Source organism: Neofelis nebulosa, chromosome 1 (assembly GCF_028018385.1).
Source record: "Neofelis nebulosa isolate mNeoNeb1 chromosome 1, mNeoNeb1.pri, whole genome shotgun sequence".
In the NCBI taxonomy this organism is placed as follows: domain Eukaryota; kingdom Metazoa; phylum Chordata; class Mammalia; order Carnivora; family Felidae; genus Neofelis; species Neofelis nebulosa.
In genome coordinates, this window is record NC_080782.1 from 234,991,816 (window position 1) to 235,009,529 (window position 17,714).

The window sequence follows — 17,714 nt, forward strand, 5'->3', positions numbered from 1 at the left end:
GAAGGAATTTTAGGGCTCCTGAGTGGCTCAGTCGGTTGAGCATCCAACCAGTTCAGGTCATGATCTCACGGTTGTGAGTTTGAGCCCCACACGGGGCTCACTGCTGTCAGCGCAGAGCCATTTTGGATTCTCTGTTCCCTTCTCTTTCTGTTCCTCCCCTACTTACACTTTCTCAGAAATAAATAAAACATTAAAAAAAATTTTAATTGGAATCTTACAATCGGAATTGTAAGATTCGAAGTGATTTCTTTTTCACACTTTTCTGAGTGTTTTCTGTACTAGTTATCCAATTGCTGTGTAACAAATTGTCCCCAGACTTAGCAACTCGAATGCACAACGAATACGTATTTTCTCTCACAGTTACCATGGGTCAAGAATTTTGGAGCAGCTTCATTGGGTAGTTTGGGCTCGCAATTTCTCATCAGGATCAGTCAGATGTCAGCAGAGGCCGTGCGCACTTAAAGCTTAATCGAGTTTGGAGCTTTTTGCTTCCAATGTGCCTCATTTACATGGCTGCCAGGTGGGCTCCTTCTCCACAATTACCCTTGAGTGTCTACACAACATAGCGCTGACCTCCCCCAGAGTCAGTGCTACCCTCGAGACCCAGGGGAATCGCTGCAATGCCTTTTGTGACCTAGCCTCAGATGTCACACACGGTCACTTCCACGATGTTCTATCGGACACGCAGACTAATCCTGATTCGTGGAAGGGGACTACACAAGGGGATGAATTCCAGGAGGTGAGTACCATTTTGGAGCTGGCTTCCACAGTCTCACACTTTGCAAATGAATTCATGGGGCACAGCTGTAGTGTCATGATTAGAGGTGTGGGTTCTGAAGCGACACAATCTAGTTCAAATCCTAGTTCATCCACATAAAGTGTTTCTATCAAATAGCGAAATGTATATAATCCTGAGAAAGATACGTGACTAATTTGTGCCTCACTTTCTTCATCTGTAAAACAAGAATGAATACGGTAACCAGCTTACGGGATTGTTGTGAGAATTTAACGAGTTAGTATATGTAAAGCCCTAGAATACCACCTGGCCCATAGTAAGTGCTACATTGACTAGTATTGACTAATATTATTTACCATTTTTAAAATCATAAAACTGATTAATGGAACAATCATTTTAAAAAAATGTACAGTATGGGGGCGCCTAGGTGGCTTAGTCGGTCAAACAGCCGACTTCGGCTCAGGTTATGATCTCGTGGTTCAGGAGTTCCAGCCCCCCATCGGGCTCTGTGCTGACAGCTCAGAGCCTGGAGCCTGTTCAGATTCTGTGTCTCCCTCTCTCTCTCTGCCCCTCCCCTGCTTGCCCTCTGTCTCTCTCCCTCCTCTTGCACTTAAAATAAAGGCCCCAAAGCCAACATCAGCAGAAAGAGCTCAGTTTCATATCCACTTTGGAGTTGGTTTTTTTGTTGTTGTTGTTTCTCCCCTCCATCAGAGTAAGTGGGCAACTCTGAACTGGGCCATGGTAACATAAAGCCAGCAAATATTTCCCATATACCAATAGTGTGCCAAGTCCTGCGGGAGGCACTTGACGGAGTAGGTCTCGATGCTTAATACTCATTAGAAGAAAGGAATGTGACGCTGTGATGTTTGTGATTCGCTATGCCTTTAGCTTTGCAGACGCAGCCCTGAAGAGGTTTATTCCACTTCTCCCAAAGTCGATCGTACACGATAGCCAGCCATCTATCCTTAACAAAGCCACGCAGATTAACCAAGCGGAAACAAGATTCTAACTGAAAAGCTGGTAGGACCTCCGTGGCGAGTGGTCAGGATCAGACCCAGCCTAGCAGGTGGCTCTTCCTGGAATCCATGACTTACCTTTAAATGTTCGACTTCATTAGTGTCAAAAGCTAGATTCCTCTTTTTTCTACAATTGTCATTCAAATATCTACCTTATTTTAAAACTTCTTTTTTAAATGACCTTTTTATCTTAGAATAATGATAGTTGCACCGAAAAGTGATGAATACAGTTTCCAGATATCCTTCATGCAGTTTCCACTAATATTAACATCTGTCATTACCTATGGTACATTTGTCAAAACTAAGAAATTAACATTGGTACAGTGCCATCAGTTAAACTCCAGACATATCTGGATTTTATCCATTTTCCCACTAATGTCTTTTTTCTGTTCTGAGATGTCATCCAGGATCCTACACTGTACTTAGGATTTCTCTTTATAGGCTCCTTTGATCTTCACAGTTTCTCAGTCTTCCCCTGTTTATCATGAACTTGACAGTTTTGAAGAGTGCTGGCCAGACATTTTGTAAAATGTTGCTTAACTTGGGTTAGAGGGATGTTTTCTCTTGATTAGACTAAGGCCTCAGGTTTGAGGAAGAATACCCAGAGGTAAAGTGCCTGAGGAGGATTTACTTTTTGAGAACATTCTTCAACACCTTTAATGTGAAGGTGATGCTATGTATCATGAATTCTCAAGAGGGAAAGCGGTTTCTTAGAGAATTTCAAGGAAGGTGTATCAAAGGGTTCCTTTCTCGTGTATCCTTCATTTTTTTCTGTGTTTTCACCCTGGTCATATTTGCTAATTGGATGTCTGATTCTGTCTCAACGTTTTCAAGCTGGCTCTGCAATAAGGGTCTTTCAAGGGTCCTGTCACCCCTTCCATACTGAGCACCTCCTGCTGGGCCACCTGCAGGGGGAGGGGCTGGAGTGAAATACTACTAACACAGGTCCTGACTCTCCAGCTCACCTTCGGTTGGAGAGACAAAGCGTTGCAAACTGAACTAAACCAATTTGGTTTCGTGATCATCGAGTCCTTTTTGGTGGATGACAGTGGCCTCCAACGCGTAGGGTACAAGAAAGGATACAGATGTCCCTTGTCCCACCCCCTCCCTACCAGGTGGTATAGCACGATGAGGGCACATCTTAGCCCACTTTCCACACGGTGAACCAACTTTTATTAGCAAGCAAGTGAAAAAAAAAAAAAAAACAGCTCTCAATCTGTTCTGTAATTCTGGTGAAGTCCTTGCTCTCTGTTCTTTCAGACTCTCCAACACCTTGCACTGAAAGTTTCACTAGAGGCAAATGCATCTGTATCCTGACAATAGATGAAATCAATCAAATCAGATGGGAGAAGCCTCCAGTAAGTGCAACACCTAGGGCTGTGTGCGGTTTAGATCTTGGCTTTTCTCTGTTCTGCCCATGACAGGACAAGTTGAAGTCCTTCTGCTCTACTGTATATTTTGAATACCACCCATTCTATAAGTGAGAAATTACTTCCACACCCCTTACTCAAAGGGCAAGTCCTCTGGTGCGGACTTAAATAAGAATATTTGAAGTCGGGCAGCTTTTTAAATGTTCACCTATCACCCTTGGTATAGGAGTTCCTGATTAAGAGACTTCAGACAGTAACTAAAAGCACCAGATCGTGGATTAACATTAATTCACACACACACATTATACCGTTAAAGAAAATATAACACAAAGAGTGAAACAAGTTTACTACAGCGAGACAGGGACAGATAAAGGTCTGTATAAAGTGCTGTGAAGGGGCTCACGAGGTGAGGCTCGGAGCAGAGAAGTCCACAGAGGGGCAGTCTTAAGTACAGCTACCCTGGACTAGTGGCTTCTCATCAGGGCGCTCACGAGAAAGGGATTCTGGGTAGAGGTAGCTGCCAAGAAAGGGAGCAGAGGCAGGACATGGTTGGGTGTACGCTCGGCATGGAATCACAGAGGGGAGGGGCAGTGGTAATGGAGACTGGGAAGACAAGGGGGGAGGTGCAAGTCTTGAAAGCCCCCCCCCCCCAAGACTGAGGAATGTGGATTTGATCCTATGGGTAACACGCTCTGAGCCAGGTCCCATTCTAAGTCCTCTCCGCATATTTGATTATTTCAGCCTCACAATCTGATGAGACTGGTACCTCATTTTAGCAACAAAGAAGGCGAGCCCCAGATAATTTTGCCGATTCAAATATTGCGTGCCCAATTACAAACTGAATTTCAGATAAACAAGGACTCTATCTTCAGTATATGTCCACGCGGTATTCGGTTGAAAGCTGGCGCTCCTAGGTCCACAAAGGCGAAGTAAGTTGCTCAGGGAGTCACAGCCGCTAAGCGGGAGGGCCAGAATTGGGACGGGTGGGCAGGTGGGGGCACGTGCTGGGCTGCACCCTCCCTGCACCCGCCAGCCTCCGCAGGTACATGCACAGAGTGCAACAGGGCCACGGAGAAGATTCCCAACGGGCAGGAACCCTGGCCAGGCTGTTAGTCACCAGCCAGCCCTGCGTTTGCCCTTTCAATCTTTCTCAGAGGGCCTATGTTCTCACAACAGGTTTACAAACCTCCCATAAACCATCTTAATGCTTAGAACAAAATCCATGCCCTGTGACTAAGTAACGAAAATCCCCTGGATCTCCAAAGCTCTCTCTGCCCTAAGGGTTCTGAACCTTTTTAAGGGTTTCCAGTTCCCCTCTCCAGTTGAGCACCGTAATTAGGAACCTATTCAGACCGGATCTGCACACACTATGCATTTACCGCTCTGCCTACCTGTTGCTACTGGCCTGGGATATAAAACACAGAAACGTTTGAACAGATTTAATAAGGTTTCACCAGAGGTGCAACAGGCAATTGTATTTTTAACATTGGAACGTTTCAAATATTTCAGCGAGGGAATGCTAGGTGCTGGCCATGCAGTGAGGCCCCGGGCAGGATTACTACCCTTACGAGATAACTACTTTTCAGAGTGTCATGAAAAAGGTTGGATATAAAAAACAGACCAAGAGCAACGCAATGGATATTATAATAAGGGATGTAGAAGAGGCTGTGGAAATCTGGAGCCGGGAGCTTCTAACTACCCAAGAAGAAGGGTCTGGCTACTATAGTGTGATTCCGACCTGTGCCACCATTGGCATTACCTGAGAGCTTATTAGCAAGGCAGAACGGGGGCCCCCACCCAAACCCGCGGAATCAGAACCTGCATTTTAACAAGATCTAAGGCTGACTCCTATGCACGTTGAAGCTTGAGAAGCATTTCCTTGGAGAACACCAGAGATAGATGAATAGAAAATGAATCTGGAAGGATGGAGTTTTCCACGTGGGGTCTAGAATGGAAGACCTTGGGGGGGGGGGGAAGAGCATAAGCAAAAGCATGCAGCTGTGAAAAGGAATGTATTCAGGAAACAACAGGAATCTTTGGTATCTCTGGAGCCCAGTAGTACACGGGAGTGATGGACGGGGAGACTGGAAGGATCCGCAAAGACAACCTCAGAGGGGGCAAGACCGTGGGTGACTTTGTTGCCATGGTGAAGGGCTTGAGTTTTTAAAATTTTTTTTAAACGTTTTTTTATTTATTTTTGAGACAGAGAGAGACAGAGCATGAACGGGGGAGGGGCAGAGAGAGAGGGAGACACAGAATCGGAAGCAGGCTCCAGGCTCTGAGCCGTCAGCCCAGAGCCCGACGCGGGGCTCGAACTCACGGACCGCGAGATCGTGACCTGAGCCGAAGTTGGACGCTCAACCGACTGAGCCACGCAGGCGCCCCGGGCTTGAGTTTTTAAATATAATTATTCAAGCATATAAAGCCATGTAAATAAAAAGCATAAAATAGGATAATGAGTGTAAGATAGAAACAAGACATTACAGATACAGCCTTCTGTGTATTCCCACCCTCCTCCATTCCATTCACCTCCTATTTTTTTTTTTTTTTTTTTTGAGAGAGAGAGAGAGAGAGAGGGGCAGAGAGAGGAGACAGAGAAAGAGAATCCCAAGCAGGCTCTGTGCCGTCAGCGCAGAGCCTGATGCAGGGCTCAATCCCACAAATGGTGAGATTATGACCTGAGCTGAAACCAAGACTTGGATGCTTAACCAACTGAGCCCCCCAGGTGCCCCTCCACCTTTCTTAAACCTAACTACTATTCTGAGTTCGGGGCTTACCATTTTGACATCTGTCTTATAATTTTCATACGTGTGTTTGTGCACACAAAAAATAGCGTTTTTCATGCTATGTTCCTACACTTATTTCACTACAACTTGATTTTCTGCTTCCACATTATGTTGTCGGGATTTATCTGCGGAGACATACAAGGCTCCGGTTACTTCCTTCTTAGCTATCATACAGAGTACCTCCTTGGGTGACTAAGTCACTATCTATTTGCCTGGTCTCCTAATGATGGATATTTTGTTTCCAGTATAAATGATACTTGAATGATGCTTGGGTCCTGGGTCCATGCCTTAGTTTCTCCAGGAAACATTGCTAGGAATGGAGTTTCAGGTCGTCACCTTCGCACCTGTTCTTCAAGGTCACTAGATACCACCAGAGCGTTCTCTGAAATGCTTGTACCAAGGCGGTGCCCCGGTGGCTCAGCCGGCTGAGCCTCTGGCTTCGGCTCAGGTCATGATCTCGTGGTTTGTGATTTCAATCCCCGTGTCAAAATGCTTTGCATTCTCTGTCCCTTTCTCTCTGCCCCTCCCTCACTTGCATTCAATCTCTCAAAAATAAATGTAATAAAGAAAGAGAGAAATTACTTGTACCGGTTTGTTCTCCTACCAGGAAAGTATGAAGGTGCTTTTTTTTCCTCTACGTCCTCCCCAACACCTGATAGGGCCACATTTTAGAACTGTTGCCACTTTGGTGAGAGTGGGAATCTCGTTTTTGTCTTCATTTCCTCACTGACGAGCGAAGTGGAACATGCCATTACGTATTCACTGGTGGCTCAGGCTTTCTCTTTTGCGAATTGCCAATAAGTATCCATTGCCTGCTTACCTACTGGGTTGGCTGACCCCTACTGATGTGTAGAATTATCAACATATCCTGGATTCTGCTCCTTTATTAGATACCTGTATACACCATTTTCCTCCCAGGCTTCGTTTGCATTTTCATGTTGCTTATGGTGTCTTTGGTTGCACTCAAAGGTTTTAAATTTTAGCGTAATCGAATGAATCTGTGTTTTCCTTTTTGTTGTGTGTATGTGTGTGCCTTCGACTTTATGTCCTTCCTCGATGTGAAAAGATGATTCTACTCTATCTTCCTTTTAAAAGTTTTAAGTTTTGCTTTCTCTATCTGAGTCCAGTCTTTATGTTTTCTCCTATAATCATTTGTCTCATGGCCGTTTATTGAAGAGTCCATCCTTTCCCTCTGAGTTGTGGGGTCCTTCTGTCATTGACCATGGTTACGTGGATACATGATCTGTTGCTGTTCTGTCCCACTAGCCTGTGTGTCTTTTCCTGCTCCTGTACCGCACGGTCCTGTTTGACACAGCCTAATAACCAGGAATGACATCTGGGAGGGCGAAACTGCCAACAGCCCCAGTGATTCTCGACTCTTTGCTCTTATGCCTGCACCTTAGGGTTATCATGTTAAGTTCCCCACACGTGTGCATGGACACGTGCGCATAGTCGACTGAAGTATGACTTTTCTTGCCCTGTGCTTCTAGAACAATTTGGGAGATCTGGCATCTTTAAGACCGCCCTGCCATCCACAAACATGGAATAGCTTTTCATGTATTAGAGCTTGTTATGTCTTTCTATAATGTTTTATCATTTTCTATGTAAAAGTATTGCTCATAGTTAGATTTTTAGACACCTTATTTTATGTTTTCTACTGCTACTGTAAATGATTTATTTTAAAGTGTGCTTTCTAGTTTTTGCTAGATTTTTTTCAGACGGTCTGTGCGTTCACAACAAGTAACTTATAAATGCAAATTGATTGTTTATATAAGCTGATCATTACCAGATCCTGTCGCTGCGTCCAACTATTGATACAAGCACCTTGCACAGACTCATGTGGTGATCTGCCCATTTACAAATCATTCACCTTCAAGCCCCACTGTGTGGCTGATGGCCTCTTCCATACTGGAGCACTTTCTTCTTTCGATTTCTAGAAAAATCAACATTATTTGCTTGGCTTTGTGAGTTCTACATACATCCAAGAGTCATCTGTGAGAGCGAAGGCTAGTCAGTTAAAAAGACACCATCCAGGTGGCTCTTTCCACCTTCCAGATCAGCTCACAGGTTGACAGCACAATGTCTTGAGCTGCCCTGAATCCCTACACTCACCCCACGAAAACAGAGTTTTAAAACAGATTTTTTTTTGCCCCGCTAAGTCTTTGACATTCATTTGAATCCTCCTGCAAAGGTCAAACGCTAGAGGAAGAAAAACTGTGATTTGTCCTGTGGCCCTCCACCCTAAGAGAGAACCTGGACTCCACATTTAAAGGTCCTACTAGAATATCCAGTCCTCTCCTCTCCATCCATCCCCCCTGACACTGCCTCATTCCGACTCTCACCATCTGCCCCTGGGTACCAGTTTCTCATCGTCGCTGTAACGAATCGCCACAAACTCTACAGCTTAAGACACCACACAGCAGTGAGAGACCTATGGGTGTCACTGCGGAAAATCAAGGCGTCATTCTTTGAAGCCTCCGGGGGAAAATCCTACTCCTTATCTTTCCTACCTTCTAGAGGAATACACTCCTTGGCTCATGGCCAAGGATCTTCAAAACCAGCAATGGCCAGCCGTACCACCCTGACGCTGCTTCCTTCAACAACCCTTTCTCCTTCCTTGTTCCTTTATAAGGACCTTGTAATTACCCTGGACCCACCTGGATAATCCAGCATAGCCTCCCATCTCAAAGTCCTCAATGAAATAAATTCTGCTAAATCCCTCTTGCTATGTAAACTCGCATATTCCCAGGGTCTGGGGATTAGGATACGAACACCTTTGCGGGCTATTAGTTTACTTTTGTACTCTCAGACCTAGGTTTTTCAAGCTAAAAGCTGTGGCTCTTAATCAACATGGTGGCTTGGAAGCAATATTTTTTCCACCTTTATTGAAAAATAATTGACATATATCACATAAAAGTTAAAGGCGTACGATATGATGGTTTGATTTTCACACACTGTGAAAGGATGATTGTAATATGCAACCAGCATTTTTTAATGAAATCAGAGTACTTTGCTTCTAGTAAAGTGAAGCATTGTTGCACTAAGGCTTTGTGTTTTGTGGACTCTGGGTTTCATATAGATATACGCACACGTATACATGTGTTTGTGTGTGTTATTTGGCCGGCGTTATAAATATACAATCTGTTCCTTCCTGGGAGTTTGATATTTAAAAAAAAAAAAAAAAAGAGAAGGCAACTCTGGAACTTACATAATAGCCTTCTAATTGGTCTTTCTGCCTCCGGGCTCTCCAATCCGTCCTCCACACTGCTGCCAAAAAGTTGTTCCTAAAAACTAATTGGACACGTCACTCTGCTGAAAAAAATCTCCAATGGCCCTCCAGAGCTGAGCTGGATATTCTCTGCTTGTTTCCGGATTCACGCTATCCATTTTCTCCCCCAGGGCCGACCGCCACGGACTGCCTCACCCCAACACTTTTGCTTCGACTTCCATTTGGGTATGGACAGTGAGAGGCACTGGAAAAGGTCAGGGGGCTGGAAGAGAGAGAAGTCTGGGGGGCACTCGTCCTTGGCTATTTCTCCGCCGGGCAAATCCAGCTTCGCAGATGTTTGACCTGTACAGATAGATGCACAGGGCCCTGTGCTCGGAAGGGCACCATGCTTGCTTTAATGCCCTGCTGGCATCATCTTGGAGTTCTCAGCAGTGTCTGAACAAGTGGCCCTTTTGTTTCATGTTGCACCAGGCCTGGCAAATTATATCACCAAGTTCCACTTTCGGGCTTCATGTTGTGGCGGCGAGGTCCCTCTACCAAAGTACAGCTCCTGTCCGAGACCCCTTTCCTACGACTACAGCTGCAGGGTTCCGGTACCTGTTTATCCACTTGCCTCGGCAGTACTGGAAGTGATGGTAGTTTCCTGCAGTTGCTGGCCCCGGGGTGCTTCGCCAGCCCACGTTAGTCTTCTTTGGCCCTGCCCACCTCTTGTAGAGTCCCTTCATTGAACTCGCGCCACCCTTTCAAGAGTGCTGTCTGTTTCCTCTCAGGACCCTCGCTAATAAAGAGTCTATAGGAGTATATCCATGGTCTTGGCTGTCTGAGGCTTCACATGTCAGGCCCTCCTTTTCTCGTAGCCGACCTCCCATGCTTCCTCATTCACGCTACGGCCCGGCTCCCATCTTCTTGCGATTGCCGCAAGGAGCCTGTTCCTTCTCAGGTCTTCAGGGTTCTTCCATAGAACACAATTTGGGTTGGACACACAGCTATCCAGATTAGCACGTCTCAGCTTCTCTTGTGGGAAGAATGGCTGTGTGACCGAATTCCGGCTAACGCCGTGCAAGTAGAAGCATTTGTGTGCACGGCAGATTCCAGGAACCTTCCGGCACAGACTCCTGGAACACTCCTCCGGCTGGTTCTTCTTTGTTCTTTCTTCCATCTTGGGGTCTGAGATGTGGACTCTCTTGGACCACGAGGATAAGGAACACACCCTAGAAATGGCAGAACAGTGGTTTAGAAGGAACTGGGAAATTCCGCGGAACAAAGCCTTCTTACCAGCTCTGCATTAGACGCCTAAGGGCTTAAGAATTTTACATGAGGGAGAGATAGACTCATTTTTAAGGCACTGATATTTGGGTTTTGTTACCAATGAACCTGACCCTAGCTAATGCTAGACTTATCACTCACTAAACATTTATCGAAGAGCCTCCGGGGTTCTGGGCACGGTTGCCGGCTCTGGGGCCGCAATTTTGAATTAGCAGGTGGCAGTGGGGCCACGTGCAGGTGAAAGTAGTGTAGTTTCAAGTGGGCAGAGAGAGAGTATTCGTGGGAGCACTAGTGAAGAAGATGTGGAAGAGTGCAGGTAAGACTTCAGGCAGAGCAGGGATAGTGACATAGGTGCTAACGTCCCAGGAAACACAAGAAGTCACGAACTGCAAAAGCCAAAATTCAACCATAGGCTGCCCCAAAGGAACAGTACTAGACCAAGTGACCAGGAAAGGTAAAAAGGAAAACAAGGAATAAATAAGTCGTGCAAATACAAGCAAAATCAGAGTAGGAACTGAGTTATTAATATCAAATGGAGGCTTCTAAGGGGAAGTATTAAAAGGACATGGCGAGTGACCTTTTCTTGAAAGAGAATACAAAAGACAAAGAAAATTGCCAGCATAAATAATTATGTGCCCGATTACTGACACAAAAATGCAGAAACCCAAAACGGTTACATGTATAAAATTTCAGAAAAGCAGTAATATTGAGAAAATGTTAATAACCCTCTTACTTAGTCCTTTAAAGGTTAGGCAGATAAAAAATATTTTGGATATAAAAGACGTGAACACCGTATTTGTAAAGTGACTTACTCTATACCATTTGTAAAATGCCAACTCCATACCATAAAACAGATATTAAATCTTTGTAAATGCCCATGTGCTATGTGTGTGAGGAGACAGAGGGTATATGGGAAATCTCTGTACCTTCCCCTCAATTTTGCTGTGAACCTAAAACTGTTCTAAAAAAGTCTTGATTTTTTAAAAAAACATTTATTTTGAATCTTTTTCAAATTTTAAACACAAGAAAGGCCTTAATAAGTGTACAAAAACCAGGTACAAATAACACAGTCTAATCAAGATAAAACTAGAAATCGGTACCACAAAAAATCTCTACTTCTCTTAAATAATACACACACACGCACGCACGCACGCGCACACGCGCGCGCACACACACACACACACACACACACATGCACCAACATATACACTGTACATATTTCTGGGGTTAAAGGGGAAACCAAAACTGCATCAATGTAACATTAAAAAAATAATCACAGGGTGCCTGGGTGGCTCAGTTGGTTAAGCGTCCGACTTTGGCTCAGGTCGTAATCTCAACATTCGTGGGTTTGAGCCCTGCATTGGGCTCTGTGCTGACAGTTCTGGGCCTGGAGCCTGCTTCACATTTTGTGTCTTCCCTTCTCTCTCTGCCCCTCCCCTGCTCATGCTCTGTGTCTCTCTGTCTCTCAAAAATAAGTTAAAAATGTTAAAAAAATTTTTTAAAGTTTTCTTTTTAATGTTTATTTATTTTGATAGAGAGAGAGAGTGGGGGAGGGGCAGAGAGAGAGGGAGAGAGACAATCCCAAGCAGGCTCTGTGCTGTCAGCGCAGAGCCCAACATGGGGCTCAAACCCACAAACCATGCGATCATGACCTGAGCTGAAAGAAAGAGTTGACCCTTAACTGACTGAGCCACCCAGGCATCCCTAGAGAAGCCTTAAATTGACAGTATAAGCTTCCACCTTAAGAAATTAAGAAATAAAGATCAAATTAAACCCAATCCAAGCAGAAGAAAGGAAATAACAAAAAAGAAATTAACATAATCGAAAACAGAAAAATTCCAGGGAAAATCAGTGAAATAAAAAACAGATTCCCTGAAAACATCAGTAAAGTTGATAAACTCCTAGACATACTAAGAAAAAAAAAAAGAAGGTATTGATATTAGGAACGAAAGAGGTGATATCACTATATATCTTGCAGATATTAAAAGAATAATAACAAAATTAGGAACAATGCTATCCCAATTCATTTCATGACTTACATGAAATGGACAAACTCCTTGAAAGACATAAACTCTCAAAACTCACGTCAGGAGAAATAGCTCATTGATTAGCCCTATGTTTATTAAATAAATTAAATTTATAGTTCACATCCTTCCTACAACCACCATTTGGCCCCAGATAACTTCCCTGATGACTTCCACCAAATATTTAAGGAAGAAATAATACCAATTCTACTCAAGTTCTTTCATAAAGATGGAGGAGGAGGGATCACTTCTCAATTCATATTGTAAGGACACTATTCTGATACCAAAACATGACAAGAATATTGCAAGGAAACTGCAGACCAATATCCCTCATGAACACTGATGCAAAATCTTTTTTTTAAGTTTATTTATTTGAAAGAGAGACAGAGCGAGAGAGAGTGTGTGAGTAGGGAAGGGACAGAGAGAAGGAAAGAGAGTTCCAAGCAGGCTCTGCACTGTCAGCACAGAGCCCAATGCAGGGCTCAAACCCGCGAGCCTTGAGATCATGACCCGAGCAGAAAGCAAGAGCTGGACGCTTAACAGACTGAGCCACTCAGATGCCCCAATGCAAAAATCTTTAACAAAATACTAGTCAATGCAATCCAGCAAGAGAGAATGCCTTACACTACTAAAGACAAAGAAATGCTTTAAGACAAAAGAGGGTGCCACGGAGCTCAGTCAGTTAAGTCACTGGATGTTCACATGGTCTTGAAGCATCATTCTGCCGATTACTTATAATTACAAAGATTAAAAAGAACTTTAACAATGGAGAGATAATAGATAACAACATCAAACAAGTGGCCAAACGTATCAGCTATTGCTTCCAAAATATCGTATCATGCATCATCTCCAAACTCAATGACTTCCAAATGACGGACATTTATCTTTATAATTCACCTATCTGTGAGTTGGCCGAGTTTTGGCTGATCTAGGCTGGGCTTGGCTAGGTGGTTCTGCTGATCTTGGCTGGGCTCACTCAATTACCTGCGGAGCGGTTGAGGAGCTCTGCTCTAGGCTTGGCTGAGGAAGATTAGCTGAGGCAATTCAGATCACACATGTCTTTTCCTCCTCCTGGACCCAGCAGGCTGGTCCGGACATATTATTCTCATGGCAAGAGCAGAAGTACAAGACAGCGGGTCCAACTGCATAAGCACTTTTCAAGGTTGTTGTGTCATATCTGTTAACATCCCACTGGCCAGAGGAAATCACATGGCTGAGCCTAGGAGCAGGAAATTAATTACACCTTTGTCTCAGTGGGACAGTGCCGGAAAATTATGTTTGACTTTGCTTTAATTAAAAGCCGAGCAAAACAGAGGGGATTGAATTCAGAGATGCTAAGATCTCTTTGGGATCTGACATTTTAGAATTAAACCGTACAGCTCCCATTCCCAGAAATGGGGCAAAGAGGAGGGAGATGGGCAAAGAGCGTGGGCCATTTTGACTGATTCAGGTCACTGGAGTGGCCAGGACCTGTCGACAACGCATCAGAAGTGCCCCTAACTGGAGGCTTAATTCCACCTAAGTTACCAAAGAAAAAAATATTCATTACATTTTATAAGTACATAACCATTCCCAGCCTTCTTCATTCAGTTTGTCATTTACAATTCAGAGTAAGCGTAGTGGCACATTTTAAATCAAGCTGAGGAAGATATATAATAAATGCATGTATTTTTAGGAGCCTGCTTCAGTTTCATGGAAAAAAAATACACAGCCAAGGAACATAATCGGAAAAGAGATAAAATTCATAGTCTAGGCCAGAACATTTAATTCGTTGTAATATGCATAAGAGAACAATGTGGCAGCGGGAGATTTCTGACTTCATCTTGAGTGATTCATAGACTCACTCATTTCAGTGCGTTGCCAGTTACATCAGGGATGGATTCTGAGGCAGCGAGGTGCGCCCTGTAACATCAGAATGAATAAAATTCACATCACAGATTCTATTATGAGGCTGCTGGCCTCTATGGAGCTTTGTAGGTGCCCACGAAGGAGACATCTGGGCAGTAGGGGAGGGGGAAGCCGCCTGCTTAGAATGAAGCCTCACATGTCTGAAATGGAATATTATGGACTCTAAAAATAGGTGCTAAGTAACCACTCTGTCAGGAAATAATAGATCACACAGTTGAGCTTTCCACTTAGGAAATGTGAAAGGACTTTTCTTTTTCTCTGCTGTGATCTGTCATAGTGGGGAAGAAGAAAGCACCCTTCAGAAACAGAACTCAGAATCTGGACACAGGGGTATTCTGTACCTTCTCCATCTAGGTCACTTTTTTTTAATTTTCTTCATGTAATGTTGAGTGGTGAGAGTTTTTCCGGATCCTTTTGCTAAGAGTAGAGTCTCTGTTACATTCTTGGACCAGGGTTCTGGGGACTGGATGGCTAGGAAGCTGCTGCCTTCAGCAAAATACCCACACCCTGTCCTCACTCTCACTTTCAACCGGTGCTTTTCTCAAATGAGTATTGTAAAGTTATTCCTTTGAGTTACAGATAGTTCAAACACAAGCCATGGCTGACGGCGACAGGAAAGGGAAGGAGTGTAGGGAAAAACGATTGGGTGAAGGGAAGGGTTATGAATCAGATTGCGTCCCCCCAAAATGCATACATGACGCCTTCACCCCCAGTGTGACTGTTTTTAGAGATGGGGCCTTTAAAGAGGTAGTTGAGGTTAAAGGAGGTTGTAAGGGTGGGGCCCTAACCCAACAGAGCTGACGTCCTTACATGAAGAGGAAGAGACACCAGGATGCTGGTGCAGACAAGAAGCCATGCGAGGACACGGCAAGATGGTGCCATCTGGGAGCCAAGGAGAACGGCCTCCGGAGAACCGGGCCTACCAACAGCTTGATCTGGGACTTCCAAGAAATGGGAGAAAATGAATGCCTCTTGTTTAAGCCCCCCAGTCTGTGCTATTTTGCGATGGCTTCCAGGGCTGACTGATACAAGGAGTAACACGCATTAATCATGCGCTGGGTGGCCAGCATTGGGATCAACACTCAGCACGTGCCATTAACTTAATCCTCCCTACGGCCCCGCAAGCGAGGTAAACGCGCAGACGGCGTTAGCCTGCTCACGGTCACAGAATGGTGGCCTCTTAGTCTGAACTCATGCCTGCTGGATTTCAAAGCTCAAACCGTTTTCACCGTATTAGAGGTTCTCAAATATTGATGCGCTTCAGAATCGTCGAGGGAGCTTGTTAAAATCTCAGAGGCCTCTATCCCACCCAAGATCTACTGAATGAGCTCAAGGCAGGGGACCCAGGCCTCTGTATTTTTAATAAGCTCCCCCGGGTATGTCGATTCACACCCCTGCCTAGTTCATGAGGCTGTGGGAGGAAAAGTTTGCTGTCTGGTGGTTTTTCAATGCTGCATGGGTAGACAAGCAGCAAAGACCAGGAAAGCTAATTTAGTATCTTTCTCAACCTCTCAACTCCACAGGAACTCCGGAGGCTATAATTTTCATGAGCTTTTATAGAGGGAAGCGTCCAGCAACGTCAATTTAAAATGTAAAAATCGACTCTGCACTGGCACATGATCTTGGGTAATCATGTAGCACCCACGGCCCTTGGTTTGGTGAGACGCTTTCTTACTCTACAGTCTGGGCTATTCACGTGATGACGCTGAGAATTTTCAGCATGGAAATTTCTGTGTTCTCTGACCTATGTTGCTGTCAGCCATATCCAATGCGACAAAGTTTCAAGCAGGACAAAAAAGCCAAATTGTTTTGGAAAGCTAGTAACTACTCCTTAATTCTTAATGTTTTGTGAATTCAGAATTGCTATTGTATTCTCATACAATTATGAGCACCCATGGTTATTTCTGGCCACTGGATTATTAATTTGCGTGGGCAACCAGACAAATATCACCTATTCCTTCCCTGACAAGGTTTCCTGAACTGTCTAATTAGTTTCAAGGAGAAAGATACTCACTTGTACAAGCCAGCCCATTATTTTCTTAACATCAAGGAGTATCCTGTCTCGGCAAATGTCATCCCTGAAGCTATGGATTTGCTGGGCTGCCTCGCAATCAGACAGGAACATAATTTGCTTTTACGTGATATTTTTGAGGCTCCATTTTTTATTTCTTTCCCCCTATTTTAAGAATGCAATGAATTCAGGAGCTCAGTTTGGCTTCAAGGATTGTTAGCTACTTCCTAACTGTCCCTCTAGGGAAAGAGGGAGGAAGGGGGGGACCACGGAGATAGCAAAAATCAATAGAGTCTGCTTGAATTCTCTGTCTCCCTCCATCCGACGCCAAGAACCTGAGTGAAGTGTGCTCTCAGCGTAGGGGAAGCCAGCCTGAGTGCCAATCAACCACAGGCAGGAGGCTATGTTAGTTCGGACAGAGGCGGCTGTAGCGGAGAGCAGATCTCCTATCTTCTTGCAGCTCTTTTTTTTTTTTTTTTTTTTGCCAGGGGGAAACAAATACAGGAAGAACGTTGCTTCTCAAAAGAGCCTCTACAGAGAACAACCCGCAAGCACCCGGAAGAAAAACAGACCCCAGTGAAAAAGTCTCTGCTAAGGTCACAGAATTGTGCACCATAAAAGGGGTGAATGTTACGGTATGCAGATTATTATACCCAGCTAAAAAAAAAAAAAAAACAGGTTGTACGAGAAAATAAAATACGCCAAGGGATTCTGTTTTACATCCCGAAAGGAGGAAGAGAAAGGTGTGAGGAAGAGTGAGGAAACACACACATGCACAAAGAACCTGGAAGTCCCAACAGACAGGGCACCTGGCTCTGTGCTCACCATGTGCACACGGTATGTGTTTACAGGTCTCCTGTCACGGGGGGCAAGTCTCACTTTACGTCAGAAGAGTCCCATGCCCGTGGAGTCAAAGGGAAAAGAGTTTGGGGGCACCTGGGTGGCTCAGTCGGTTAAGCGTCCGACTTCGGCTCAGGTCGTGATCTCGCGGTTTGTGAGTTTGAGCCCCGCGTCGGGCACTGTGCTGACAGCTCGGAGCCTGGAGCCTGCTTCGGATTCTGTGTCTCCCTCTCTGTCTCTGTCTCTGCCCCTCCCCTGCTCATACTCTCTCTCTCAAAAATAAACATTAAAAAAATTGTTTAAAAAAAGGGAAAAGAGGTTTTCTCCCAAAGTAGCAACAAAATGGCAGAAGCCCCAAGATTATATACTTATTTATTTGACTTAGATTTATCACTTAGTTGACTTATATCTCCCAGTACTACCCATGAGATAAAAGGAGACCCCTCTTTAGGTTGGACTATAGGACCATGGCCTTGTTCTTCCTCTGTGACCCACGCTTTCCCTCAGCAGTGACTCACCCCACTCTTG

General features: G+C 44.5%; 1 long non-coding RNA gene across 2 annotated transcripts in view; it reads left to right on the forward strand.

The window, feature by feature from the left end:
- The first annotated feature begins 639 nt into the window (after positions 1-639).
- Positions 640-17,714, forward strand: part of LOC131487723 (uncharacterized) — a 32,875-nt gene continuing 15,800 nt past the window's right edge. Inside the window, exons 1-3 of one of the 2 annotated variants that reach the window (XR_009249919.1) lie at positions 640-739; positions 3,013-3,110; positions 15,859-16,769. This is a non-coding gene — a long non-coding RNA (uncharacterized LOC131487723). Of the gene's footprint in view, positions 740-3,012; positions 3,111-15,858; positions 16,770-17,714 lie in introns of those variants that run through there. The other variant, XR_009249920.1, reaches the window with a different exon arrangement.